General features: G+C 44.0%; 1 protein-coding gene across 1 annotated transcript in view; it reads left to right on the forward strand.

The window, feature by feature from the left end:
• Positions 1 to 8,966: 8,966 nt before the first annotated feature.
• FAM124B (family with sequence similarity 124 member B) overlaps positions 8,967 to 27,622 on the forward strand; it is a 37,006-nt gene continuing 18,350 nt past the window's right edge. Inside the window, exons 1-2 of the mRNA XM_032777913.2 lie at positions 8,967 to 9,087; positions 18,452 to 18,483. The gene's annotated coding sequence lies outside the window, so the exon portion shown is untranslated. The remainder of the gene's footprint in view (positions 9,088 to 18,451; positions 18,484 to 27,622) is intronic.

Raw genomic sequence — 27,622 nt, forward strand, 5'->3', positions numbered from 1 at the left:
TACCCCTTCCTCCTTCCAGTCTTGCATTTACCAGCCTCTTGTTTCACTCTTCTGTCCCCTAGCCTCATGTTGTCTTTCCCCTCTCCCAGTATCTGCCTCACAACTGCCTCTTCATTACAGCTAGCCAGGAATTTTCCCATGAAACATTTTTCATCAGAAAATGCCAGTTTGTTGAAATGGAAAGTATTGATGGGAAAGGGTCAATCTGAATTAATCTCCCAATTTTGGGGGGGGCAGGGGGGGACTGAAGAAAAATTTCAAAATTGTCAATGTCCTGTTGACGCTTTCCAAATGATACATTTTGTTTTTCCATTCAAAACAAGCTCTTAGTATAACTAAAATTTCAAAACAAAAACAAAGGCAAAAGCTTGAAATTCAAATGAAACATATTTTCCAGACTCTGTGAACACTTTTGAGATTGCAACTTCACCATGATTCAAGACACACATTTTTTGTGTGATGGGAAAACCATTTCCTGTCCAGCTGCAATCTCAGCTCTTCTGCTTCCTCCCTAGCTATTGACCTACCTTTCCCCATTTCTCCCTCATCCTTGCCTACATGCTCTCTTGCCTGGTTGGCAAGGTATCAAAGAGCAAGCGGCATGGGAAAGAATCAGTCACTTTCTAGCACTGAACAAAGTACTTTGAATGAGAGAAAATGGTGTTAGCCCAACATCTACCCTCTCTTGCTTCACTGAAGAGCTTCTCCCTACAAGGCTGTCACAAGTCATGCATCTCATGCAACATTGAGCATTTGACCACCCTACCACACGCTCTTGCATCTCAGTGGAGATGTGCATGTGGCTGCAGACATTTGCCTGCAGTCCAGCCTTTGCATTGCTAGAAGCTGTTGTGGTACCTGGTGAGTAGCCAGCCTGGCGTATTCACTATTCTCCCAGCTGGATCAGGGCAGAGAACAACCAGCCGGGAGGCGGTGGCAGCGGGTGGAAGTGGGGCTGGTTCTAGGGCACCCATATGACTGTACCACTTGGCTTTTTTTGTTCTGTTGATTGGTCAACCTTTCCCAGCCCCCTGCTGCCTCGGAGCAGTGCTGAAAACGTTTTGCACTCTAGCTGCCACAATGGATAGTGTCGCTTCGGGCTGGAGGAAAGAACGTGGAAACAGAAACAGCACAAGGTGAGGGATGTGATACCTGCACCGTGCTCCTTCAGGAGTACTAGTACTCCTACATGCCCCCGGGGGGTCCCTTGCACTCACTAGCCACCCTCCTTTCCCTTTCCTGCCCCAATACCATCAAGCACCTGTCCTAGCTAGAGCTGCCAAGTCTTGTGCAGTTCTGTGCCTATCCCTTGCCATTGCTTGGGGCAGGATGTGTTACATATAGATGCATATATGTAAATATCTGTAGCCCCTCCCCAGAGACGAGGCTCAAGCCTCCGTCCTGGTGCTTGCTAATCTGAGGGGCTTCTCCCCACTCCTCCTTGCTTGGGTTGGCTCCTGGTTCTCTGTTGCAACATCTGGCGCCTCCAGTCAAGGCAACGCCTCTCTGTGCCTGGGACACTGGGGTGCTGTCCTTTGTAAGAATGACTGGTACTGCTACTCTTAATGACCCAGTACAGCAGAAACAAAATACACACCCCACCAACTGAAGTGCCACGCTCAAAAACAACAGTGTAACAAAGGGACACTTTACTGGAGACAGGAAACAGAGGCTCTAGGGAAGGAAAAAGTTATGGTTAGCTAATAAATGATAAAACATTAATAAAACATGTTCCCCACCTCCTAACACTTCACAACTGTACCACCGGCCCCAGGACCCTCCCTGGCTCTTTCCCAGGCAGGCTGTCCCTCCCCAGACTCTTTGCAGGCTGTGAAATGGTGCCAGGAGGCCCTGGAGCCATTGTTTGTTGTAGTCCATAGGTTAAGTCCCTATGAGTCCATCTACACAGCAGTTAAACACCTGCAGCTGGCCTGGATCAACTAACTCGGGCTCACTGGGCTTAGGCTGCAGGGCTGTAAAATTGCTATGTAGACATTCAGGCTCAGGTTGGAGCTGAGGCCCTGGGATCCTGTGAAGTGGGAGAGTCCCAGCGACAGGGCTCCAGCCTGAGCCTGAACTTTTACACAGAAATTTTTAGACCAGTTCAAACTGTAGTCACTGACCCAGGCCAGCCATGGCTGTGCTGTGGGTCTTTTGTTCCAGTGCCCTTAGAGACTCAGTCCAGCATTGCAGGAGGTCACAAACTCCAAAGGGGGTTACATTTGCAGATTAATACATTAAATAATTGTCATAAAATGTCACACAAGTAGCAGAACAAAATTTGGCAGCTGGGCTACAAACTTCCTTACCACTCTCCTTCCTGGCTTCAGGTTACAACATTAAAGACACAGTACACACCATCTTGGGATGTAGCCATTTTCGCTGAGGGCAACCTGCCTTCATACCCTTAGGAAACAATAACCACTTTTAGAGAGAACAAGATGTCACATGATGCGTGAAACTGTTCCTGTGATCCTGTCCAGCTTAAATAACCCAGACACACACACACTGCAGGGGTTGTGATAGAATAGTGAGGGTCAAACAGGAGCACCAACAGATCAGGGCTTGGTGGGAGTCATAGCATGAGAGATTTACAAAATAAGGTCCAGATCTTCAATGGGATTAGAGGCCTACTTCACATTGATTTCAATGGGAGGCAGACGTCTAAATAGCTTTGAGGATCTCATCCTTAGTGACTCATTTCAGATGCCCAGCACCCCTACAGCTCCAGGTGAAGTGAATAGGAGCCGTGGGGGCTGAGCAACTCTGAAAATCAGGTCCTACGTATGCATTGTTTAGGAGAGGTAAATTCCAGTCGAGATCCCTGCCTGGGGACTGCTCAACTGAGGTGCTGAATCAACACGTGGGCTGGTCCTGCTATTTCTGTGGCTGTGCCAGCTCTGACCCTTGACAAAGAGGAGGCTACAGACAAACTTAGGACAGTGGGGGCCACAACCTGGATTGTTAATCAGTTGAATATGTTAACTCTCCCCCTGTACTAGCGTGGTGAGCAGTGAAGACGTGGAAGGATCAGAGAATGCCCTGTATCTCAGCATATCCAAGGTGTGTAGATATTGCCTGATGAGTGCACAACCTACTGTCTTGCTTGAGCTGTGCTAAGTGTATGGCTGTTCTCATACCACCTGTGCTTTTTACAAAAATGCAGTCTGATTCATACAGATCTTTCTCATAAGTGTCATAGTTGGGCACAACTTTTTTGCAGCGACATCTGCAAAAACTCCCTTTTTATTTTTGTAGTGCATTTCTGGAACTTCCAGAGCACAACAGTCTGCAAATTTTGTCATCTCAAGTGTAATTATAAAATTATTCACTGCTAATACTGTGCAATGCCAGTTATGAATTATATTCCTTTGTGCTTTTGTATCATTCCCTCATTTCACTTCCATTTTTATGTACCTGAATGTACTGCTTTCAGTTTTCTATCAAAATCTCAGTGGAGTTCCTTGATGATACTAATGTAGAGCAGCTATTTGTTGTTAGTGATTGATGTGTTCTGTATTGAGAAGAGCTGTTTTTATGGCAACAGGATGCAGTTTTTCTATAATGCTATTTGTGCCATTAGAGACATTGTAAATGACTACAACACACATCTATCTCATCACAGTGTAATGATCACGTTGACTGATGATGGATGTTGATTTCCACGTGACTCATTCAGAGATGAATCTATTGAGATACCTAAGAGCACTCTGAAAAGGAGCAAGTATATATAATAATCAGTAAGGAAATATTAAAACTCTGCACTAAGTTTGGGGAACAGAAATTTGTTGTTTGAATTATTCAGAGGATATTTTTAATTCATAGATAGATATGATCAGCCTTTTGTTTCCCTCTAAAGCATAACTTTTGTTTGGTTAATGCATATGTTCAAATCAAGATTCGACGCCTTTCTGGATGACCTTGAGAGATGGAGAATCCTCCACTTGCCTTAATAGTTTGCTCCAGTGTATAATCACCTTTCCTGTTAAAAATGTGTGCCTTGTTTCTAATTTCAGTTCGTCTGGTTTTAGCTTCCAGCCATTGGGTCTTGATATGCCTTTCATTGGTGGTTCTTAATTCCTTTTAAAAACACCCACCACAACTGATCAATTTCTGTATTTCCACAGAGTTCACAGGTAGCAATTCATGCAAACTCGGGTAAAATTTTCAGAAACTGAAACTTTCAATGGATCTTTGGCTACTAAGTGTCTTAGTCACTTTTGAAAATGGGCCTTAGGTGCTCTTTTAAACTGCTACTCTTTGATATTTTTTTTTTCAAGAAGCAGACAGTTAGGGACATTTTAATTATAAATGCAGCTAATAAAGTACTTAAATGCCAGTGCACAGCTTGTCTAACTAATTTTAATGTCTATTACTTGAATAAATCTTGTTCCTGGAGTGTAGTATTCCAGCACCTGTTTGCTAGAACATGCAGAGATAATGTGTGTCATGGAGTGTGGGGGAGTCAGGGCCCTACACCCCTGGTATCGCGCGATTCACCTTGACTCTCAGCCAGCCAGTAAAGCAGAAGGTTTATTGGGAATGACAGGAACACAGTCCAAGACAGGCCTTGCAGGTACAGACAACAGGACCTCCCCTCCCCCAGATAGGTCCATCTGGGGAGCCAGGGAGGCCAGAGCCGCATTGGGAGACCACAACCCCCTTCTGCCAACAAAAATTACTATATGATCATGGTGGGGGTGGAAACCGGACTTTGGCTTCAGCCCGAGGCCCAACCCGCAGTTTGAAAACCACAGTAGAGCATTGAACAAGACTGAGCTAAACCTGATGCCCCCCCTAGCCAGTGCTCCCATCTTCCATTGTCTCAGGGAAAGAGAGTTAACAGCTTTGGCACCTGTCTCTAGTATTCCCCTTCCTTGCTGCACAACTCCCATTGCTTCTCATCACAAGGGCTCAATGAGAAGGTGAGAAAATCCCTGCTGGCACCCCATGCCAGAGAACAGAAAGAAAGATGATGGGAAATCTAAACCAGGATATAGATTAGAGAGGGAATGTGCAAACGGAAGGAAGACTAAAGACTAGGGAGATGTAGAAAGTTACATACCATTCTAGAATTGTTACACAGACAGATGCTGAAATCCCAGCTTTGCTTTGGTCACTACCATCAAGATTTCTGAGCTTCCCTTTCCTCTGACACTACTTGTCAAGGGCATTCTGAAACTTCTAGTGCTGTCTCTCTCTTTTTTCTTTTATCCAGATCATTAGCATTTTGGCTCAGGCCCATCTGTACAGTAAGCCAACTCTGACCTGGAGTTTCTGCCTGTATAGCCTGCCTTCTGCTTCCTGAGACACAATACACAGAGTGAACACACAGCTACGATCGAAAGTATGGCTTTATTATACACTCATGGAGGTGAGGAGAAGAGAACTCCTGTGGTCAGAGAACTGCAACATGGCAGCAGGATTCTAGAGAAAAGGATGAGTTGTGTAATCAATCCTTGAAGTAGGAATTAAAAGATGGAGAGTTAATTTTAATGCTGAGAAACTTGAGAGAGTAAGCACAGGGATTTCAAGCAATGGAATAATGTGACTACAAACAAAGTGGCTATGCCAGCACTAAAACTTTTTTAGATGGTCTCCCTGGATTTCTTCCATAGTTTAGCGCTATTTTGCATTCATCCTTCTGTATCATTTCCCCATTGAACATTCATTTTTCTTAAAGCTTGCTCTTTGAAGCTCTGCACAATAAATGAATACTCAGCTGTGCTGTTTGATACATAAGTGATTCTTGCTTCACTTGCTGTGAGTTTCAACTCATTTTCACCTCTCAATATAATTTGAAACAGGTGTTTGTTTCAGTGACCACCGTATTGTTGAACAGGGTTCCCCAACCTGGCCAATACTGAGGTAAATGGAATGTACTGTATGAGTGGGAAAGAGCACTTAGAAGAGCAAAAATGCTTAGCACATAGAATGATCAGACATGACTTACCTTGTGCAGTAATAAAACTGAATTTGCTCCTTCTGCTATCTTTGCTGAATTACTTCACACTTCATATGTTTTACATCTTCCAAGCACTGTACTAATGCTCATTTTCTCAACTCCCTTGTGTGGTGGGTAGGCAATATGTGGTGTGTTACAAACTGTGTTGAAATCACAAGCACTCACTTTAAGTTGTAAGGGGTTAATCTCGCCTGCAAGTTGGACCAGGGGCTCTGTAAGGAAGCTTGTGGGCTGGGTCTTCATCAGTCAGTCTGCAAGAGCCAGTCTGGAGCAAAGTGGGTAGAATTGTGCTTCTCAGGTGTATGTGTGTGTGTGTGTTTGGGGGGCGGGGATCACTCAGTGATTTGAGCATTGGCCTGCTAAACCCAGGATTGTGAATTCTATTCTTGAGGGGGCCATTTAGGGATCTGGGTCAGAAATCTGTCTGGGGACTGGTCCTGCTTTGAGCAGGGGGTTGGACTAGATGACCTCCTGAGGTCCCTTCCAACCTTGATATTCTATGATTTCTGGGTTCTAAGGAATAAAGTTGTAGTGTGCTGCAACCTTTCAGAAAGAGGATACATGTTTTTTTTTTTTCCTAACTTTCCATGTATGCCATGAATAGAACACGTACATGGCATTACCTTTCATTTTTCAAATGAAAAAACAGAGGCAGATCTTAAGCCCCCTCCCCAACACAACACAATAAGCTAGTGACAGAGGCAAAATTAGAATTAATCAGTCCATAGCTGCTGGTCCTGTGTTCAGTCCAGATGGCCACATTTGTTTCCTTATCAGTGAAGTGCCTACTTTGGATAATCCAGAATTGATTAAAGGAGAATCCTTGGATCAAGGCCTTGTGCTCGGAGGGGATCTAAATGTAGTAGTGAGTGGAGAGAAAGCAGCAGGTGCAAATGCCTGTTACTTCTAGGTCACTGTCTGCTGAGCTGGGCTCCAGTGCCTTGGCTGGATAGAGAACAAGGACTAAAGTGAAAGGAATACAACTGTCCCCCAAGGGAAGTGTTGGGAGGCAGAGTCTGCAGGAGGGACAAGCCTGGCTGGGCGGAAATGTTTTGTATGTTCTGGAGATGTGGGTTAAGTTCAAAAGTGATGGGTTCTCTTTTAGCCTTAATCCTCCCTACATCGGTGTGAATTTCTAAAGATCAGACATGTCTCTTGGGCAGTGATCATGGGCAAGTTGTTAGCTGAGTGCAAGTGGCATTCAGTGCTGTGCATAACAGCACAGGACCAGATTCCGATCTGCTGTAAATCCAGAATAAAGGCATCAGCTTTACTGAAGTTACCCCAGTGTAACTCTGCTCCGAATCTGGCACTTCAGTCGTGGCCAAGAAGAATTTACAGCAGAAGTCAGGTATCAATTTTGCTGGCCTTGCATGGTACTTTGACTAGGATTTTTACTTTGGAGCAGGGGGTCTGAAACATTTTCATAGTGTGGGCCACCTTTTATGGTAGTATAACCTAGTGAATAGGGCTCTGATCTGGGGCTCAGGAGATGTGGGTCCAATTTCTGGTTCAGCCACTGGCCTGCTAGGTGATCTTGGGCGAATGATTACATTGCTGTGCCTCAGTTTTCCCATCAATTGAAAAGGGGATAATGATATTGACCTTGGAAAAGGACTTTGAGATCGAAAGATAAAAAGTGCTAAATTAGCAGTAGGTATTTATTTATTTATTATTTATTAATTGAGTGTCCCATAAACCAACTTCCCGTATCCAAAAGTATGAGAAAACAGCCCTGTAGCAACCACAGCAATTACATTAGTATTACAGCTGATCAAAAACCCAAAAGTTTTCCCATGAGAAATTACAGCTGAAAAATCTATACGTTTGAAATTTTTCAGTTGCAGAATTTGGGTTTCCTGTGAGAAGCTTTGAACGGATTTGAAACTATCAGTTGTTTAATTTGGCTTAAAATGTCATTTTGTTTGGTTCTTCAGTTAATTTCCCCCCTCCCCCAGATTTTTGTTTTAAACCAACATTTTGACTTACTGGTAAAAGTTTCTTTCTTTTTTTTTTTTTTTTTTAAACTAAAACATGCAAACAACGTGACATTTTAAGTGTAAAAGAAATAACATTTTGGTTTGGAAATTTTCTGTGAGAGAACCAACTTTTTTGTCTGAATTGATACTGTCCAGGAGAACACTTTGGTTTCCATACAATTGTTTATTGCAGTGGGAAAACTTTTCATATGAAATACTAGAGAGACCAGCTGGGTAAGGTAATGTGTTCTATATTGGACAACTTCTATTGGTGAGAGAGACAACTGTCAAGCTTACACAGAGACCTAAAGAAGAGCTGTGCGTGAATTGAAAGTTGGTCTCTTTCACCAACAGAAGTTGGTCCAATAAAAGATATTACCCCACCTACCTTGTCTCTCTAATAGCCTGGGACCGACACGGCTACAGTTACACTGTGTCCAGATGAAGAATGTCGACCAGATTTATTGAATGTTAGGAAAGATTAAATGTGTGGGTAGTTGTCTTTAATACAGTGTGATAGCTGGAAAGGAAGAGAAGCTAGCACCACTCGGCCAGGCAGCTCTGCAGGTGGTCTGCGGCTCACTGGTTTTCCATATACCACAGTTAGTGAGTCTCTGATTTGGAGCCAGAGACAAGACAGTTTAAGGGGAGAGTGCTGGCTTGGAGGATTTAGCTGGCTGGATATCTTCCTCCCACTTCTTTCCCCCCAATCTCCCCTTCCTATGGGTTATAAACTGACTATAAAATGTCCTTGAGTTGGTTGCAATGTTTTATTTCTTAAGTAGCTCCCTTGCCTCTTCCCCATGGGTAAGTCACACACACACCCTCCCACCTTTCCTGTTCTCTCCCTGCAGGTATCTGCAACTGCTTCCCAGACTAGGATTTATACTCCTCTGGGATGACCTCTGGACCAAACTTCTAGCTAGCAGCTGCTAGCTAGGGCAGGGGAGGAGCGAGTTGAGTGGAAAGGAGGGAGGCGTGTGGTGCAGCAGGCTGGAGTGTGGCAAGTCTGGGCCGGGGTGGCGAGGGTCTTGCTGGCTCACAGCACTGCACTGAGAGCTGCTCTCTAGAAGTCATACTGCTGTGAAAGAACATCCTCCTGCTGCAGCATGAATGCCTGGATTCAGGGGAGGATACTGCAGGGTAGGTGGGGGCTGCTGCTCTTGTGTCTGGGGAAGCTGTGAGGTGTAAACTGGTTACTAATTGGTTTGTTGTTTGGTATCTAGGTGGCAGAGCTCAGACAGTCCTTTCTCTCTGACACTCACTCCTGCTGCTGGCGCAGCTTTACATAGCTTAAGAATGGCCACGCTGGGTCAGAACAATGGTCCATCTAGCCCAGTATCCTGCCTTCTGACAGTGGCTGGTGCTAAGTGCTTCAAAGGGACTGTACAGAACAGGGCAATTATCTAGTGATCAATAATCTAGTGTGCTCCAGTTCCAACTTCTGGCAGGCAGAGGTTTGGAAGTGAGCAGAGATGAGTGTTGTGTACGCAGCATTGTAGAACAATGATTTCATGCCAGTGTGAGTTTAACGTCTCTGTACTTGATTTTTTTTTCTTTGCAGAGGGGTGGGTCTAGTGAGTGCTTGGTAGAACTAGGGAAAGGGGAATGGATGCAAGACTGGCTGTGGAGTGGAGTCCCTGCAGTAGTGGAGCTGACTTCCTAAAGCTTCCCCAGTCTCTTTTATCCCTTTGCTACTAGACTGACAGACCTGGGAGTGGGTAGGGGGAATGGAGGCTTTGAGTCAGACAGTAAATTTTTCAGGGCTGGAATCTTGCCTTGTTCTGTAAAGTGCCATGTTCAGTTCTGGCACTCTGTAAACAATGACTATTGGGGGTGGGATGGGGTAGAATCACGAGAACACTTCTATTACTAAAACTGACAAGTATCTGGTGGCTGAAGCTGGTTCTGAATTGGTCAGAAAATATTCACAGACCAAGTTCTAGCCCAGCCCATGAATCTTGTGCAGTGGGGACTTGGAAAGCAAAGAGTTTAAAATGTCAGACCCAATGCAACAGGCATGCTATTGTATTTCTTCCAGGAAGGGGGCATTCAAATCGCTAGGTAGATTTGCTGTGGGATCGTGTTTCCTCTTCGCCACTGTATTTTAAAAGTGTGTGTGTATGTGTAACTCAACCCTGCTGGAACTACCTGGATGTGATCCCACTGTTGTTAGAAATCTGAGCACACACAGGATCTTTCCCAGTTTCTTCAGGTCTTACTTTTTAATCAAAAAGAAATAATTGTCTTGATTTAAAAACACCTCCTTTCTCTGTTTCACCCCCTTCTTTAATACTTCAAAATGCACGGACATTTTTGGTGTTGGGGAAAACTTTGTTCATGTGGGATCAACTAACTGGCTAAGAACATAAGAGGTTACCATGGTAACTTATGCTTATTCATTTCCTTTCTAGGGTATTTGAGAAATGTGCCCTTTTGACTTGTGTTAAACTTCCCTTACTCTAGTGCTTCTCTCCTCTCAGCCCTGCCCTGCAATCTGAAGGTAAATGTAAAAACAAGTGATAGGGCTCATCATTGATTGTTTTGGCATTGCTCTTGATTGTGAGAATGAGATACATATTGGAAGCCAGTGAAACCAATAAGTTTGCCTGTTGCTGTTCTTGCTGATGTCAAATGCATAGTGTGGTTTTGATGAATCCAGTAGAAAAACAGTCTATCTGCTTGAAAGAGCAGTGAGCTTTATGGTTAAACAACAAAACCAACATGTGGGGGGAGGACTTTATTAACTATGTGTTAAATTAACAAATTATAAAGTACTGTTTGCAACATAAGCATGTAGCCGACACTGTACGTTCAAAATATCATGGCAAAACTAGTGTTATACTTAATTGCTTTGTAGTTGTAGAATGAGCTATTTATGGGGCTAAACCCTGTTGTGATCTATAGAATTACAGACCTTATACAGGAAGCGTTTATTAAAGAAAGCAGCTAAAACTAGAGACCCAAACAGGCTTTCACAAAGCTTGAGTTCCTGCTTTGTTTACCAACCACTACGCTTTGGAACTCTGTCCAGCACACAGACATCTAGTGGCTGAATAATATACTACAAATAGACATTGCATTTCAAGCCCTCTCCTCCACCCACGAGTGCAGGAAGCCCTGTCTGCCGTAGAATCCCTGTTGAGGAAGAGGGAGAGGAAGGATTTCAGGAGCTTGTGCAGGGACTGCAGAACTCAGCTCACAAGGGGCTGTTGCTGAGGCTGACCATAGCACCTCAGGAATGAGGCCAGCGTATTCAGTCCTCAGGCTGGAGTAGTGGCTACAGAGACCTCTAGCCCAGGTGTTTGGGCTGGTGTCTGGAAACAAGATTTGCCCCTAAAACTAATTTTAAAAAAATATCATCCCCCCCCACTCCTACACTCATATGTGTGCATGGACTTAGTGTTGCTCAGATCAATATGGACTCAGCTGTGAGTTTGAGCTGCATACAGTGTAGGACCCTAACCGTCCTAAGTGTGGTGCCCGTAAAATGTGCTGAGGGAGCCAAGGACACATTTGTTTAACTAATTGCAGAGGAAGCAAGTAATTACTTCAGAGCTACATGTTAACTCTGCAATAATGCGCTCTTCCTCTGAGGAAGGCATTTGCCTATAAAGGAGGTATACTTCTGTGGGGTTATTTCTCAGTGTATGGAAATATTTCACAATGGGCTTTTATTAAAATGCTTGTATTCAGCTCACTTTCCCCTCACATAGACCCTGTGCCCTAAGACAAGGGAGGGTTAACAGGATGACCACATGGACAGCTCTCTTTAGTGGAAAAAATGTTGCTGGTGCTGTGGACATTGACTTGTTTTCTTCCCATAAAGAAAAGGTGCATCTTCCTGTTGGGAGCATATCATCTTCCTTTGTTTCCTCCTGTCCATGCAAGTTCAATGTGTGTTTTTCTTCTTGCTAAAACCCAGTGTAATGTCCAATCTCATCCATTGTGAATACCTCAGACACCTTTGGAGGGGCTCAATGTACTTCACCTATGTTATGATAACGACAGGTTTTCATTATTTGTATTACAGTAGTGCCTAAAGGGCCCAGTCGGGGACCAAGGCCCCATTGTGCTAGGCACCTTCCACATATGTAATAACAAGAGGATCCCCGGCCTCATAGAGCTTATAATCTTAGTATATGATAAAACACAAAGAGGCTACAACTAAATGGGGGTAAGGACAAGCTAACAGTGAAATGTTCATACTTAATATAACTAGCAGCAGTTGGAGCACACCAGCAGCAGGCTCAGATTCACCTGCTCTGACTTACAGGACAAGTGTGATAGCCTCTGAGCTACACTACACGTGCTTACCGATAGAATTCCAGAGTGAAACTGAGTTGCTCACATGAATCAGTTGTTTTTTCATTAGTTCATGTTGTTTCTCTTGAGCCTGTCAATCAGGACAGTGAGTAATCAGAATCTTGCTCTTCAGTAATAATTACTGTAAAAGAATTGGAAAGGCGCCAAGCTGCCTTCTCTGTGTTTTATATGAGGCTTATTAATCAGATCAGTTGAAGCATTTGGTTCCAGCCTAACAACATTCCATGACTTTGCTCCATGCTTCCAGAGTTTCTGTGCTGTCCTGTATTTTGTTGCAAAGCCAGTGTGGATACGTGAACACAGCTCTCATTAACTCCAGCGGGAGCAGTGCCCAGGTAGCTGAAGTATTTCAGTCTGAGATGTTAGAATGGGCTTCTCCAAAGAAATTGCCCACCTGCCGCCTGAAAATTCACTTGTGTGAAGAGAAAGATGTTTCAGAGGATCAGTCTGATGACTAGATTAGGGCTAGGCCTCTCGTAGGCTGAGGCTACACTGGCAGTTTTGCAGCGCTGGTAGTTACAGCTGTGCTCGTACAGCTGTGTACGGCCAGCAACGCAGTGTGTCCACACTGACAGTGACAGCGCTGCAGTGTGTCCACACTTGCACTGGTTGCAGCGCTGTTGTGATCGTGCATTGTGGGCAGCTATCCCACAGGCACTCTCGTCCATTTTGTCGCGTGGGTTTGTGGGAAGGGACGGAAGGGTCCGGTCATTCCACTTCCTTGTTCAACCACCCGTGGTGCATCGCTTCCCTTTTCAGCCGTTGAGTGCCATTGTGAGTCTGGCCGCATGATTTCAGTAAGAAATGGGAGCCCGAGCTGCTGAGGACATTGCTGATGAATGTTGCCAGCACATCACGTCTGCAGTGGAGCTATTCCTTATGCACTCCAAAGTGACAGTGAGAGCTCAGATGATGAAATAGATGCGGCTGATGCACCTGACAGTAAATTGCGTTGTGGTAGTAACGGAGTGCTCTGCAGCGTGGAACGCCGCCTTGGGCTCGGGAAACAAGCACTGAGTGGTGGGATCCACATCGTCCTGCAAGTCTGGGATGACGAGCGTGGCTGCAGAACTTTAGGATGAGAAAAGCCACTTTCATGGGACTGTGTGCTGAGCTCGCCCCAACCCTGCAGCGCAAGGACAACGAGACTTGAGAGCTGCCCTGTCAGTGAAATAAGCGGTGGCTATTGCAGTCTGGAAGCTGGCTACTCCAGACAGCTACCGATCGGTCGCAAACCAGTTTGGAGTGGGAAAAGTCGACCGTTGAATACGCTGATGCAATTTTGCAAGGCCATTAATCGCATCCTGTTCAGAAGAACCGGGAGTCTGGGAATGTGCAGGACATTGTGGATGGCTTTGAACAAATGGGTTTCCCTAACTGTGGAGGGGCAATAGATGGAACGCATATTCCTATCTGGCACCACCCCACCTGGCATCCGAGTTACATTAATGTGGAAAGGGGTATTTTCTCTATGGTTCCAGGCGCTTGTGGATCACGTGGGCTTTCACTGACATTTCACAGGATGGCCAGGAAAGGTGATGATGCACGCATTTTCGGAACATGTGGCCTGTTTCAGGAAGCTGCAGCAGGGACGTTTTTTCCAGACCGGAAGATTCACAGTGACGATCGACGGTTCGAATATGCCCCATCTCGTGACTCGTATGTGAGACCCCGCTTACGTATATGGCTGTGCATCAATAAACTCGTACACAGGAGTTGAACCATTGAGCATGCAAGGCACCGGGATTCAACTACAGGGTGAGTGGATGCAGAGAGTGATCTGTGAGTGTGCTTTTTGGCCACTTTAAAGGGGAGATGGGAGAAGTACTAGGTAACTAGGAAGCAATGTGGGGAAAGCACCATTCCAGCGATTATAACACGCCGTGCTTGTATTCTCCATAATATTTGTGAAGGGAAGGCGTGTAAACCTTCATTGACGAATGTACCTCCGAGTTTCAACGCCTGGAGCTGAAAATTTGAACAGCAGAGAGCGGGCGACTAGAGCAAGCGCAGCACGTGCTCTTCACTGAGGAAGGGTAATGCCCTAAGGAGCACACTTTAGAGAGCTGACGGAGAAGACCAACAGGTAATGTTGGTGTGCCTTTCCACTGCAGTTGAAGAGGCATTGCTCATCTGCAGTTTACCTGCAGGAGTTTCATTGATTTGCAGTTCCTATTTTTTTACTTATAGTATGATGTATACAGATTTCTGATTATAATAACACAGTAATAAAAAGACAAGAAATTCTTATTAAAATACAGTACATTATAAACAGAAGTTTGGGTTACGGTGAGGAGTCAATTACACTCACAGGTATTGAAATATGTTCTTTCTCTGAGGGCTCTGCACTGCCTGCTGCTGCACTTGGTGCAGCTCCTGCTGCTGAACTTGGGGATTAAAATGCTGCATGGTGATGGGAGTGTTGAGCTTGGGTAACGGATCGTATTATCAGGCTGTGAGGTGAACGTACTGGTGTTTGGGGTCAGCTTGGAGGTGTAAGCACCACATGCTGAGAATGGGTGTGTTTGAGGAAACATTGGGCACAATGTGCTGAGTTTTGGGAGGGCTGAGGCATCCACGGTAGTGGTCTGCCACTGCATGTCTACCATTGTCTGCTATGAGCTCTGTGTTTGCGTCCATGAGGCTTAGCATCCGAAATGCTCTGGCCGTCTTCGCTTCCTGATCCTTTTTAAAGCACGTTTTCCTTCCAATCATGTATCTTTTTCTGTTCTTGGAAATACTGTTAATGACTTGCTTTCACACAAGCTGTTCCTTCGATTTCCTAGGTTTCTTCTCGTAGTTTTCTTAGCTCCTCAGATGATTGTCTGCACCTAGGGGACTCAGGTCACTTACAAAAAAGCAGAGATAAAATGTTAATACAGAGGATACCATCTGTTTGTGTAAGAGTATTTTTAGCAATCATTCAACAACACAGTGTGACATACCACTTGCTGGAGCCTCTAATGATAGAATAGATACTAAATGTGAGTTTAAACATCACTCGCCTTGATCACAGGGGAAAGGGTTGGCTGAGTGGTTTGCTTAGGGAATAACACAGCAGCACTCTCGGGGGAAAGGAAGTTTCGTGGAAATTCACGGGGTTTGGGGAAGCAAAGATTCAGGTGCTGGAGATAAAAAGAGCCATCTTGCACACCGAGGGCTCGGGGGTGGGGTCGTCAGCTGGGGCCTGCAAGGCTTTTTCAGTACCTGCTGGCCCAGGGGGGTTAAGGGCAAGACAGGTGGCTGGGGATAAAAAAGCATCTTGCACACCGCCGTCTACGGGGGTGGGGGTTCGCGGCGTGGTGCCTGCATGGTCTTAATATGTCAGTACCGTGCTGACAGTGGGCTATACAAGCAGCAGGTGCTGGGAAAAAAAGCCGCATCTTGTCATCACGCGGTCGGGGTGGGGGTCTATGGCTGGGAAGCCTTGCATTGGCTTTTTCAGTACTTCTACTGGCCGGGGGGTTAAGGCCAGGGCGTTATCTGACAACAGGAAAAACACACTACAACAGTTTATCAGCTTGTTAATAAACAGCTTCTTACCTATGAACGGAATCCGTGTTCTCGGTTTCCTCTCATAAGTAGCGCCTAGCGACTGGCTTGCTTCGTCCGTGAGTAAAACAGATCCTTGACTTGCAGTCTGCAAGCATCATCAGCCTGCTTGTATCTCTCCACCGTTGCCACACTAGCTCGGTCCACTCCCTGTCACCCTGGTACTCAGTCTGTAACTGTCCGATATGGATTCTAACGGATTGGCAGTGGAGGTTTACATCCCAGTATTCGCACGCTCACTCGTACAAAACGGCAGGTAGTGGGGGTGCAGCGCAAGAGCGACTGGTTTCATCACAGGGCTTCTGTTTTAGGTACATTTCTCAGTTCTTTCACTTTAACCCTACACTGAAAGGCATTTCGGTCATAGCCCCTGTTTGTCATGGATCGTTATATCGTGGCCAGTAGATATCATAGATTTCTAAGGCTGGAGCGCATGCTGGCTGAGACTTGTTTATCTCTCTCCCTACACTGGATGAGAATCCGGCAGCTCTCTGGAGCAGTGCTCCACTGGTGTGAACGTTTGGGGCATGGAGGCATTTGTGCTGAATTGATGTGATTGACTTGCACTCCACGCACTCCGACTGAGCAAAAGTGAAATGGATTTAAATATCCCGGGCTAATTTATCACAGGATGGATCACCTAAGTAGTCCCAGGGCAGTGGACTGTTGCTAATGCGTGACCAGAGACGGCTGGAAATAGATATGTGGGATAAGTCTTTACCCTGGGAGGCCCAACTTAAAAACGCGGTGAGATGCACACCTGAGAGCGCGGTGTATGATCACCAGGCGCATGCAACACACGCGATTGGATCCCTAGCAACCGAAGTCTATGACACAGGTGTATAGCCAGCGCTGCAAACAGGGAGTTGCAAACGCGCTGGCCTGAGCTTTTAAGTGTAGACACCTGCTAAGTTGCAGTGCTGTAACCCCCTCACCAGCGCTGCAACTAGCAAGTGTAACCATGCCCGTAATGTGTTAGAACTTGTAAGAAGGTAGAAAAGCTACAGAAGGAGTTTCTTTGTTGGGGGACTGGGCATGCACCAGGCTCTACAAATACATCCCTAACCCTCAATTCAAAGGAGGCCACCACTATCATGTCCGAGCATTGTTCTTCCCTGCCAACTGTGGGGTCGTTGCTGTCTACAGTGCCCTGGAAACATGACTCCAATGGAGTTGTGCTTTCAGGGTTTCTTTCATTTACAGCAGCCTATGGTTCCATCCATGAGGGAACATTTCAATGGGAGGAGAGTGTCTGCTGAAAGTTAACACAGCTTGTGGATGAAGGATGATCTTGTGCTGAAGGCATTCAACTAAGTCTGGGAATCCATTCCTGTCTCTGCCACAGATTTCCTGTGTGACCTTACACAAGTCACTTAATTTCTTTCAGTTCGCTATCTCTAAACTTCCCTAGCTCCAAGGGGTGCTGGGAGATTAATGTTTGTGAGGTACTCAGCTCACTGCAGGGGACACGTAAGTACTTTGATGGAATATTTTGCAGTGGAGTTCCCACTGGGTGCCATGCTGTGGTCAAGGGAGAGATGTGCCACTGAGGAATCTGTCTGCCTCTCTTCTTATTCTTAAAACATACATAAAGGGTGCTAGGAGAATGATCTCCCCAGTAGCAGTTCTGTGGAACTGCTTTGGGTTAACTGCCAGTCTAAGGTAGTGTCCTTTCTCAGAACTTACGATTGAAAGCAGAGAGAGAGAGAGAGAGAGAGAGAGAGAGCCTCATGTATGTTGTGAGGAGAAACGTAGGTGGATATTTTATGTATTGCCACAAAAACTGTAAAATGTGCATTCCCAAACACCATCCCCTGGGAATCTGTTTTACTGATCTCACTTGTTTAATAGTAAAGATTTTAGTATTAGGAAATGAGTAGTGCCAGAGCTCAAGTTACTTAAACTTAAAATGTCAGAGCAAGTTGGTGGTAGACTGGAAATAGAATCCATGAGTCCTAAATCTCAGTCCCATGCTCTCACTACAGGACATTCTGCCCTGATTAATTATTATTATACTATATTCATTCACTGACTTTATTTATACCCTTCCATAGCTGGTAACGGATGAGAAATTTTTAAACTCAATTAAAAGTGTTCACAATTAATTAGTGAAGATATTTTGCACCTGCTGTGACCGTCTTCTCTTGACGAAATTGCAGGAGCTTGGTAACCTTTCTGAGACAAAGCACATAGCTGTATTGGCAGAAAACACTATTTACAAGGTGCATAATCAACTTGGACCAGGATTAGGGAAGTGAAAGCAAGAGGTAACAACAGACATTGAAAATGGAGTCACACCAAAAACAAAGTGTTTCAAACTCAGTGCATTCCAACAGTTCATCTGCAGCTGTGAGACATGACTGCAGTTGGGAAGCTTCAGACTGTAGAAGGCTTCAGAAGGGAGCATTTGACACTGAGGGCAGATTTTGCTTTCCAAACTGAATATTGCATGGAAAATTGAAAGCAAGCAAAAATAGTGGTATCTCAAGAGTGTATAATGGAAGTGATCAATTTTAATAGTGAAGATTGATATTGACTCATGCAGCTGTAATTCATAGTTTGTAGAAGCTTTTAATTTCAAACACAATATTGGGCAAAATAGCATTGACACTTAATTTTGTTTTCACAGATCTCACTGCATTGGAATGTGATCAACCAGCAGTAAGTAACTTTTCCCCTCTAGACAGTGAACTTGTTTATTAAATACATTTTAAAACAGTGTTGGGTGGAGGGGCAAGGAAGATAGTGCTAATTCAGTTCTTCCAAGGTGAACTTTCTCAGAACCATGCTGTATTTGGGCTTTTTCCCTGCTGAGGACTGCACCCTACCAAAGACTAATACCATTTAAGTCTTCTAATGAGCTTCAATGTATGGGTCCAATCCTCAACTGTGCAAAACACCTATTGGAAACAATGGGACTCCAGCACAAGTCAGAACTGCAGGATTCATCTGTGAATTCTTAGCAGAAAGACGTGTGTTGATAATTCCTAGGAGGGAGTGTGTTACGAGGGGAACTGGTAATTACAGTAGTCAGAAAACTGGCAAAACTTCACTAAAAAGTGAATATAAAAAACAAACAAACCCTAAACCGAGTCCATTTTAATCCAGATTAGGCTATCTGCTAACAGTGTCTGAACAGAAACCTATGTGAAGCATCAAGGCTTGATTCTCCACTGCTTTGCATCTTGTCTAGTCACTCAAAGTGGGTGTAAAATACTACCCAAATCAGAAGAGAAACATTTTAGACTCAATCCTCACAAGTGAAAATGACTCAGGGCAACAAAGAGTCAAGCGTTCAGTTTCTTACTAGGAACTGGCAAAGAACCATTATAGAGAATTAACCTATTTTAAGGGTTAGAAAGCACATTCTTAAATCAATGTGCTGCTGTGCTTTGAGCATTCAGATCATTAGCTGTAACAGGAATCGTGCAGATCTCTGCATATGCCCCAGGAATGGTAATGCCTTCTCTTTGCCATTATCTTCGTTATGGTAGTGTCTTCCTCTTTTTAATCATAATGATGTAATATTCACATTACAGTAGCACCCAAAGGCCCCAACCATGACCCCATGGTGTTAGATGCTGTATGAAGAGAGAGGTAGCCATGGTTCCTGCTTGGAGCAGTTTATTGCCTGCTATTGTGTTGGCCATCCAGTGTGAATTTCTTTGGTTTTACAGCATTTGACATTAGGCCAACTCTTTAAGGATCAGCAAACTACTAAAGCATCAAGAAATAGTGCGACAGAGGGAATAACACAGTGCCAGCTGTGTTGTAAATTATCTATTGGACAGACTGCCAGAGCCTCCTTTCCACTTGGACAAAAAGTGGACTTAGTTATGCACAGTCACAAGTGCAGCATAAAACAAGAGCTGGCTGCTTTTGCTTTTCACATAAGTTTTCTAGTGCAGGGAGTGCCTAATGCGTGCACAGAGCTCCCAGGATCAGGCCAATCATCCTGTGTCATGAGCCCAATTGCTAAAAATGGTTATTTCTCACATGGTCTGTTGGCCAGAGGTGGTGAACTCCCAACTTCTACCTAGTGTGGAGCAAGTCACCCCAAACCTTTTACATAGCAGTATAATATATTGTACCAGTTACACCATCTAAAGCTGGAAGATCCCTGTCTCTGTTTTTATGTAATTCTGTCCTCTGCCCAAACCTTTCTGTAATGTCATGCACTAAATAATCCCAGGGATTTTGCTGTGTCTGCTGCAGAAGCCATTGTAGGACCCTGCAAGTCACTCCCCCAGATGCTAATATTTAATGTTTTTCTTGTGTTTTCTAGTTAGAAGCTGCCCCTTTTAAAATTCCCCTAGAGGGGGTTAATAATCTCTGCAGCTTCTCCCTCATGATGTTGGCTGGCGCAAGTTAATCAGTAACAAGATCTTAAACTCCCACATAATGTAGGATCCATGCCTGTTTTTTTAAATTAGAATGATTGGTGCATTATTCACTATCTGGAGGAGTTGCCTTGAGGAAGGTGAGCAATCTGGAGTCTCACACAGCATGGATCTCAATTATTCCTTAAAGTGAAGACTAGATTCATTGGTGAGCATGCCATCTCCTGGTGACTTGCTCTTATTAACACTTTTTAGGGTGCTATTTATTTCAGCATCAGTTTATTGGCCTGTTTATTGAGGGAAAACTGTGTGGCTCGAAATCTGGTCCCTTCCACCCACAGAAGTTGGGCCCATAAAAGATATTCCCTCATCCACTTTTTCTATCTCATTGGCTTTTTAAGCATTTCTCTGTAAATCACCTTCAATGTAATTAAATTTAGACTCATTAAATAATCCAGGAGACTCTGCATGCTGCTATTTGATTTAGAGATCTAGTTTGGTCCTGGAAGATTTTAAATTGTGGCGTGATTTCTGTAAGTTACTAAAGCTAAAATTTTCAAACGTGAGTGCCTGAAATTAGGCGCCTAAATCATATTTAAGTAGTCTTATTTTCAGAGTTGCTGATCATCTGCAGCTCCAGCTAGCTTCAGTCAGAGAAGCAATTGCTTAGAATCTGTGAGAATTAAGCCATTATTTAGGTGCTTAAATATATGGATGTTGGTGTTTTGGTTGCAATCCTGCAAGTAGATGTGCCAGTGCAGACCTTTAGGCCAGCATAGTATCCCATTAAAATCAGTGAGACTCTGTTGGCATAAAGATCTGACCCCAGCTGTGTAAAGGGCTCAGCTCTCATTTAAATGCCAAATAAAGGTGTGAGATTTCCAAACTGCTCTGCATTCAGGACTCCCATTGTTTTCAGTTGGGGATGTGGACAGGGGATTCTCCATTGTTCTCAATGGGAGCTCCTGAGTTCTTGTTAAGATCTGGCCACTGGGGGCTAATTTCGGTATCACTAATTTCTCTCCAGAAAGATAAGTGCACTTAAAGGGTTAATACAGCCAGTAGGAAGTGTCTAGAGGAAAGAAGGGTAAAAATTGAGTTTGTTTTTCCCTACTGATTCTGATATACTTTGTTTATATTTAGCTATTGAATATAAATGAATTTTTCACTTTAGTTTGGAGTCTTTTTCCCTGCCAGGTCCCTGTGCTTTAGTCCAGTCTGCAGATACCTCAAAGGAACATTGATTTGTTTGAAAAAGCAACAACACTGTTTCCACTAGAATTTGGAGAAGTTCCTGGAGCGATTTCTGTTGGCCTCAGGGTCTGGAGAAGTTCATTTTAGGCCAGACCTGGCCTTGTACATTTGTCTTCTAGGTGGCCAGGTGCATGGCCTGCCCCTGCACAAGTGCTTTGAGGAACAGGGCACAGAAAGCACGTGCGGTGATGTCAGCTACAGTCACGCTCCTGGAAAGTTCTAGTCCCTCCACCATGGATGTAGCAGAGTTAATGGCCTTGCCCTTATCTCTGCACCAGCCAGCAAAATTGGCAAACACTAGTGCATTCCCGCAAGGACATAGCAGCAGCTGTAATGTCCCTGCACATCAGGAAGATACAGGGATATTTTCTATTTTTTCCTTATACCCTGACATCTTAGTTGTTCATTGATGTAAAGATATTTTTCTAATGGTACCATTTTATTTTTTTAAATTTATTTTTCTTCTTAGGAACAAAAATCTTTAGTCCCCAAGTCAATGAGCAGGAGCTGGACACAAAGTCCTATTCCATCCTATTACCCCCTGTTATCCGGGGTTCTTTCAACCCAAAGCTCTTGGTAACTTTACTCTGTGCGAGGAGGTGTCAGGAAATAAATCAGGGGAGACGCGGCCGTCCGACCGATAGATGGCTGGCACAAACAGGACAACATGAGTGCTTTCACTTAAAACTAAACTTTACTAGTCTCAAGCGCTGTACAGAAAGCCCCTGGCGGGCCGGGCCAGTTTGTTTACCTGCCCCGTCCGCAGGTTCCGCTGATCGTGGCTCCAGGCCAATGGGAGCTGCTGGAAGCGGTGTAGGTTGAGGGATGTACTGGCCACGCTTCCAGCAGCTCCTATTGGCCTGGAGCAGCAAACCAGGGCCAGTGGGAGCCGCAATCAGCGGAACCTGTGGACAGGGTAGGTAAACAAACCAGCCTGGCCCGCCAGGGGCTTTCCCTACACATGCAGTGTCCCAAGTTTGGGAAACACTGGTCTAGTGCATTATAGGTTTTAGTACTTAATCTTTCATAAAAATAGTTAAGAAGAAATCTTGGAGCCGGTTTAAGACTCTCTTTTGGAAATGCCACCCATCTTTCTGAGGTAATACAAACCAGAATTCTTTTAATTTGGTATATGAAAAGGGAGGTAAAACTGCCTTGATCAGTCTTCTAATCATTTGCCTACTTACAGCTATAATCAGGCTAGCACATACTATAGTTACCCCTGTTTTATGTTACTCAAAAGAGATTGAAATGGGCAAACCATATTTCACAGCTTTAAAAAGGCATACAGTGTGGCCGCTCAGAGCTGAGAGTTAGGATTTCAAGCTGCTGGAAGCTGGGGCACACAACTTTTAGCATTCAGTCAGGAAATCCTAACTTGCTGGTGCTTGAAAGTGCAGGATTTTTTGCAGAGTGCTCTGTGCATCTTTGGTTACAGCAGTTCCCTTAATGGCTCTCCATCATTCTTGTCTGTGGATTGTTTGGAAAGCGGACATCAAGAAAGTAGTTCATTTGAAGGTCTAAAGAGATATCCTTTTTCACTTGATCCTTTCATGAAATTTTCACATGGATATAGTTGTGGTTGACTTCAGCTGCGTAATCTGAGAGAGGCTATGGCATCTGTAAAACCACACACATCCCTGCCAGGGCTGTCTGAAAATGTCTAGTAGTGGGGAGACTGATTTATTCACTCTGTTCTTTGTTCCTTTACCCCTCTTCAATCTAGCTACTGTGTCTTATGCATTTAATAAAAATAGGAGCTGGCAGGGTGGGAGGGCACAACAGCCTGGTTTAACAAAGTTGCTGAGGCTCACAAATCCAGTCCTCCAGAGTGTAGGTTTGAGGCCAACATCTTTCATATCTCTCTTCAATGACTCACTCCTTTATTTATATAAAATTAGAGTTCGTTCTTGATGGGCCTGATACAATGATGTCAACAGACTCCCACTGACTACAGTGGGCTTTGGATTAGGCCCCAAAAGATCATTGTGAAATCTGAATCCACCAGTCTCCCTCAATCTGGAAAGTGGGTTCTCCTTTTCTTGTACTGATCATCCATACAGAACCTATCCAGGCCATACAGGTGGAAATATTGGTCCCCCTGAAATCAATGGAAACTTGGCCCATAGAGTTTTTATGTCAACACATAGTCTCATTCCAGTCACCATTCTGTCTCTTAAATTGCCGTTGCTGCTGGTTGTCTTTGTCCATTTTGGTGTTATCCAGTGTGGTTGGATGGGAGAGGAAATGCTCTGATGATTATGCAGGTTTTATAGTCTGAGAGACCAGAATCTGTATGTGCAACTGCCATTGACTTCCAGAGAGATGCCCAACTTTGTGCAGAACTGGGAAACTTTTTTGAGATTCAGTTTCTCCTCTCTTCTTGCATGGTTACCTGCTGGGTGTGAAGGGTTTATTTTCTTTCTTGATATAAGACATGCCGTGCAGTGTTTGGGAGGAAATCATAAGGACTCCTTTTTTTTTTGCTGATACAGACGAACACAGCTACCACTGAAACCTATCCATGAATCACTGGATGACGGTAATTAATGCAAATCCTTAGACATGGAAACTGTTCCCAGAAGTACCACCCCCAGGGGAAATCCCATATCTTGGGTTTGCCTAGGTTCAAGAAGCCCAGCAAACAAAGAACTGAGAATTGTATAAAGTGATAAACCTGGTAAGGGGTCTTTCTCACCTGATCCAAGAACTGAAATGACAGCCTGGCCAGGAGGGCTGAGATCCTGCTGAAGGCCATGTGGAAAGTGGGTGATGTCTGGTAAAACAGGATGCATGTAAGCTGTTCATTGTTTTCAAGATGTTTTTTCCAGTAAGGCTGATGTTCTGAATAAATATTTTTGCTTTATGAAGGCTGGCTGGTCACTGACTAACCTTGTTGTTGTCCCTGGGAGCGAACATGATGGCAGATACTAAACTGAAATCAGACTTGCTAAGGTGATCACAGTGTTGCAGGAGGAAATAGCAGCTTTAAATTCCTGATCTGGAGGAAGAGGAATGCAGGGTCGGACCCCAAGAAAGGTGATGGCTAGAGGCCTGAGGCCTGAATAGGGTGCCATCCGGGAGATCATGAAGGGATCGGAGCTGCAATTACCTCAAGAGCAGTGACATGTTAACAGAGAGCAGGATGTAGCCCTCAGATGATCACTGCTCAAATCTGAAGGAGCCAGAAGCAGGAGATGTGAATGATGCCTCTTTAATTTAATTTTAAATGTTATTAATGTAAATATATATATTAAATTTATTCCAATAGCATGAAATTATGATAAGCTCCATGTTTTCCCAGTGCACAAATAACTCTCGGGACTACATTGTATTATCCTTTCCAACAGGTTTTAGTCTGAGAATGTTTCCTCCTGACCTTGACCGGACACCAAAATACTTAGGGGTTGTGCTAGGATAGACTCAAACAAACAAAAAAAGAAAGTCTTTTCCTGCCGCCTCCCTGACCACATGGAATTCTGTGCTATCCTGTTCAATGAAAGGATAAAGGCACTAGAATCCTTTAATTTCAGAAAACCTGACCCAAAGTAGTACCTTCCGCCAATTTAAACTCCCTCTAGACTCGAATTCACTCCTGTATTTTGACTATAGTTAATCTGATTCATTTTCTTCTGAAATATATACATTAAGCTCATTTTATATATTGTATCAAAACTGCCTGGATCTTCATTTACTGAACTGGAGCAAACAAAAGGAAAATAAAGGTTATTTCCAATCACAGATTGTGAATGGGCTAGAGAGCACTAGTCACCATAGCTCATACTGTCTGAAATCAGTCCCTGTCAATCTTCTCCTGAGGAAACCCACATCAGCTCTGTCACTGTGGCTTTCTTGCCTTCAGATAAATAGCAACAGAGTATTTAAATAGGAGAATTGAACAGGAAATGTCCATATCTGGCCATAATTCTCTGGCTGCCACACTGCCAAGGGAGTGAACATTTCCCAAGCTGTATTTTAGAGTTAACAAAAAGCTTCCTATCATCTTAGCCAGCAAGGCAACTTTGTCTGGCTATAGATCTTGTGAGCCGTGAAACTCTATCTTGTCTGTTGATCGAGAATACTGTTTCTTAAGGAAAGAGTCTCAAGCTGCTGGGACTGTCTGTGAGAGCTTATCTTCAAAGGCAGTCTTTTGCTAATTTTTGAATCTTCATTCCTGATGAAAGCTTGCAGAGGTGACTCGGAGTCAGCAGCCTAAGGCGCAGCCTTCTCATTAGCTCCCTCAGGTAAGATAATCAGGGGGATGCTGAGGTTCCACTTCATTCTCTTGTTGTCTGGTATGATCTCATTGTCTTATGAAATCAGACCCTTTTGCATCCTAGCATAGGTCTGCATTTTCTGGACCTCTTTGATCATTGTTAGTTTCCTTTTCTGCGTTGGCCAATTATGGATAAGAAACTGGAAACTACAAAAGAAAAGCCTGTGTTAATGCATTTAATATTGTAGGAACAAGGGTTGGTTTTTTTTGTTTTTTTTCCCTTTCTTCCAGTCATTGTGGTTTTACTTTCCTGGAAAGTAGACATGAACTTGAGCCGCAAAGTTTGGATCCACAGCCAAACTCCTTTAAGTTCAGACGTGTTTAGATCTATGCCTGATCACAGTGAATAAATGGATTGGTCAGTGGCTGTTATGAAAATGCTTTGTGTTTGATCATGGACCTTTTCCAATTGGTGGGTCCAAAAATCAAGTTAACCAGGATCCAGAAGGGTGGGGATGTGTCAAAAATCAGAATTCCAGGTCGATAGTGAGCATGTAGATGTATGCTTTTCATGTTTCTTCTTTCTTTACTGGAAAGTGCTGAAAACCTGGCATCTTGGAATGAATTTTACAGTAAAAAGGATGCAAGAAGTGTTGGTAAAATCACCTATATTTTGCAATCATCATTGTAGCGTATTGATTACACAAGACCCTGTCCAGAAGTGCTTAGGCAAATCTTACTCAAGTTAACCTCTTTTATTGACTTCAGTGGTAGCTTTGCGTGTGCCCATGGGGGTTCTGAAAGGTATTGTGTTTAAGTTCAGAGCCATAGTTTCATTAGAACTGAGAATTCGTTGACTATCCTGTAGCTAAGAGGGACTTTAAGAGAACATCTATGCTACAGCTGGGGATGAGCCTCCTAGTCGAGGCAGACAGACACACATTAGCTGTACTCTGCTATTGTTAGCAAACTAGTTAATGTGGGTGTTATGGTGGGGGGCTAGCTGCCTGAGTACAAGTCTGCCCAGCCCATTGGCTCCATGTTCAGGTGGCAAGTCTGTGCAGCTGTCCACACTGCTATTTTTAGTGTGCTAGTTCGAGTATAGCTAGTGCATGTCTGTCAAGCTGGGCTGGGAGGCTGGGTCCCAGCTACAATGTGTTCATACCCAAAGAATCCATTTTTTTATCTGATTAAAATCACTTGCCGATTTCCACATTAGCACCTTATTTTGGATTTGTATAACTCAGCATGTATTGCTGCATTCTTTGCGATATCAGTACCTGATTTTCTTCTGCACTGAATGCTGAGAGAATATGATAGGAGCCATGAATACCAGATCAGAAGTGGAGCTGGAGTTTTTGCAAACTTGTTCATTCATATATGTCTTTTTCCTTCATTTGCTCTCTGATGTATTAAGTACATTGTATAGCCCCTCTGGTATGAATATATAAAAGCACTAAACACTTGTAGGCCACTTTAGAGAAGCACTGTGCTTTTAGGGCCTAATCCTCTGAGGCAATGACCATCCTCAACCCCCCATTGACTTTACTGGGAGTGGAGGGCTCTCAGCACCATACGGGGTCAGGCTTGTGTTATACATTCCATGTAAAAATGAAACACTAATTACTACACAGTTAATTGCCTTTCATTTGAAGATCTCAAAGCACATCACAGGCATTAATGTGGCAAACCTCACAATGACCCTGTAGTTGGGGGTAAGCAATGATATCCCGTTCTACAGATGTAGAAACTAAGGTTGCAAGAGCTTAAATAACTTTTCCAAGGTCACTGGCTCTGTGGATGAGAGGAAAGCAGTGAATGTGATATATCTTGACTTTAGCAAAGCTTTTGATACGGTCTCCCACAGTATTCTTGCCAGCAAGTTAAAAAGTATGGCTTGGATGAATGGACTATAAGGTGGATAGAAAACTGGCTAGATTGTCGGGTTCAATGGGTAGTAATCAATGGCTCGATGTTTAGTTAGCAGCCA

Source organism: Chelonoidis abingdonii, chromosome 8, assembly GCF_003597395.2.
Source record: "Chelonoidis abingdonii isolate Lonesome George chromosome 8, CheloAbing_2.0, whole genome shotgun sequence".
In the NCBI taxonomy this organism is placed as follows: Eukaryota; Metazoa; Chordata; order Testudines; family Testudinidae; genus Chelonoidis; species Chelonoidis abingdonii.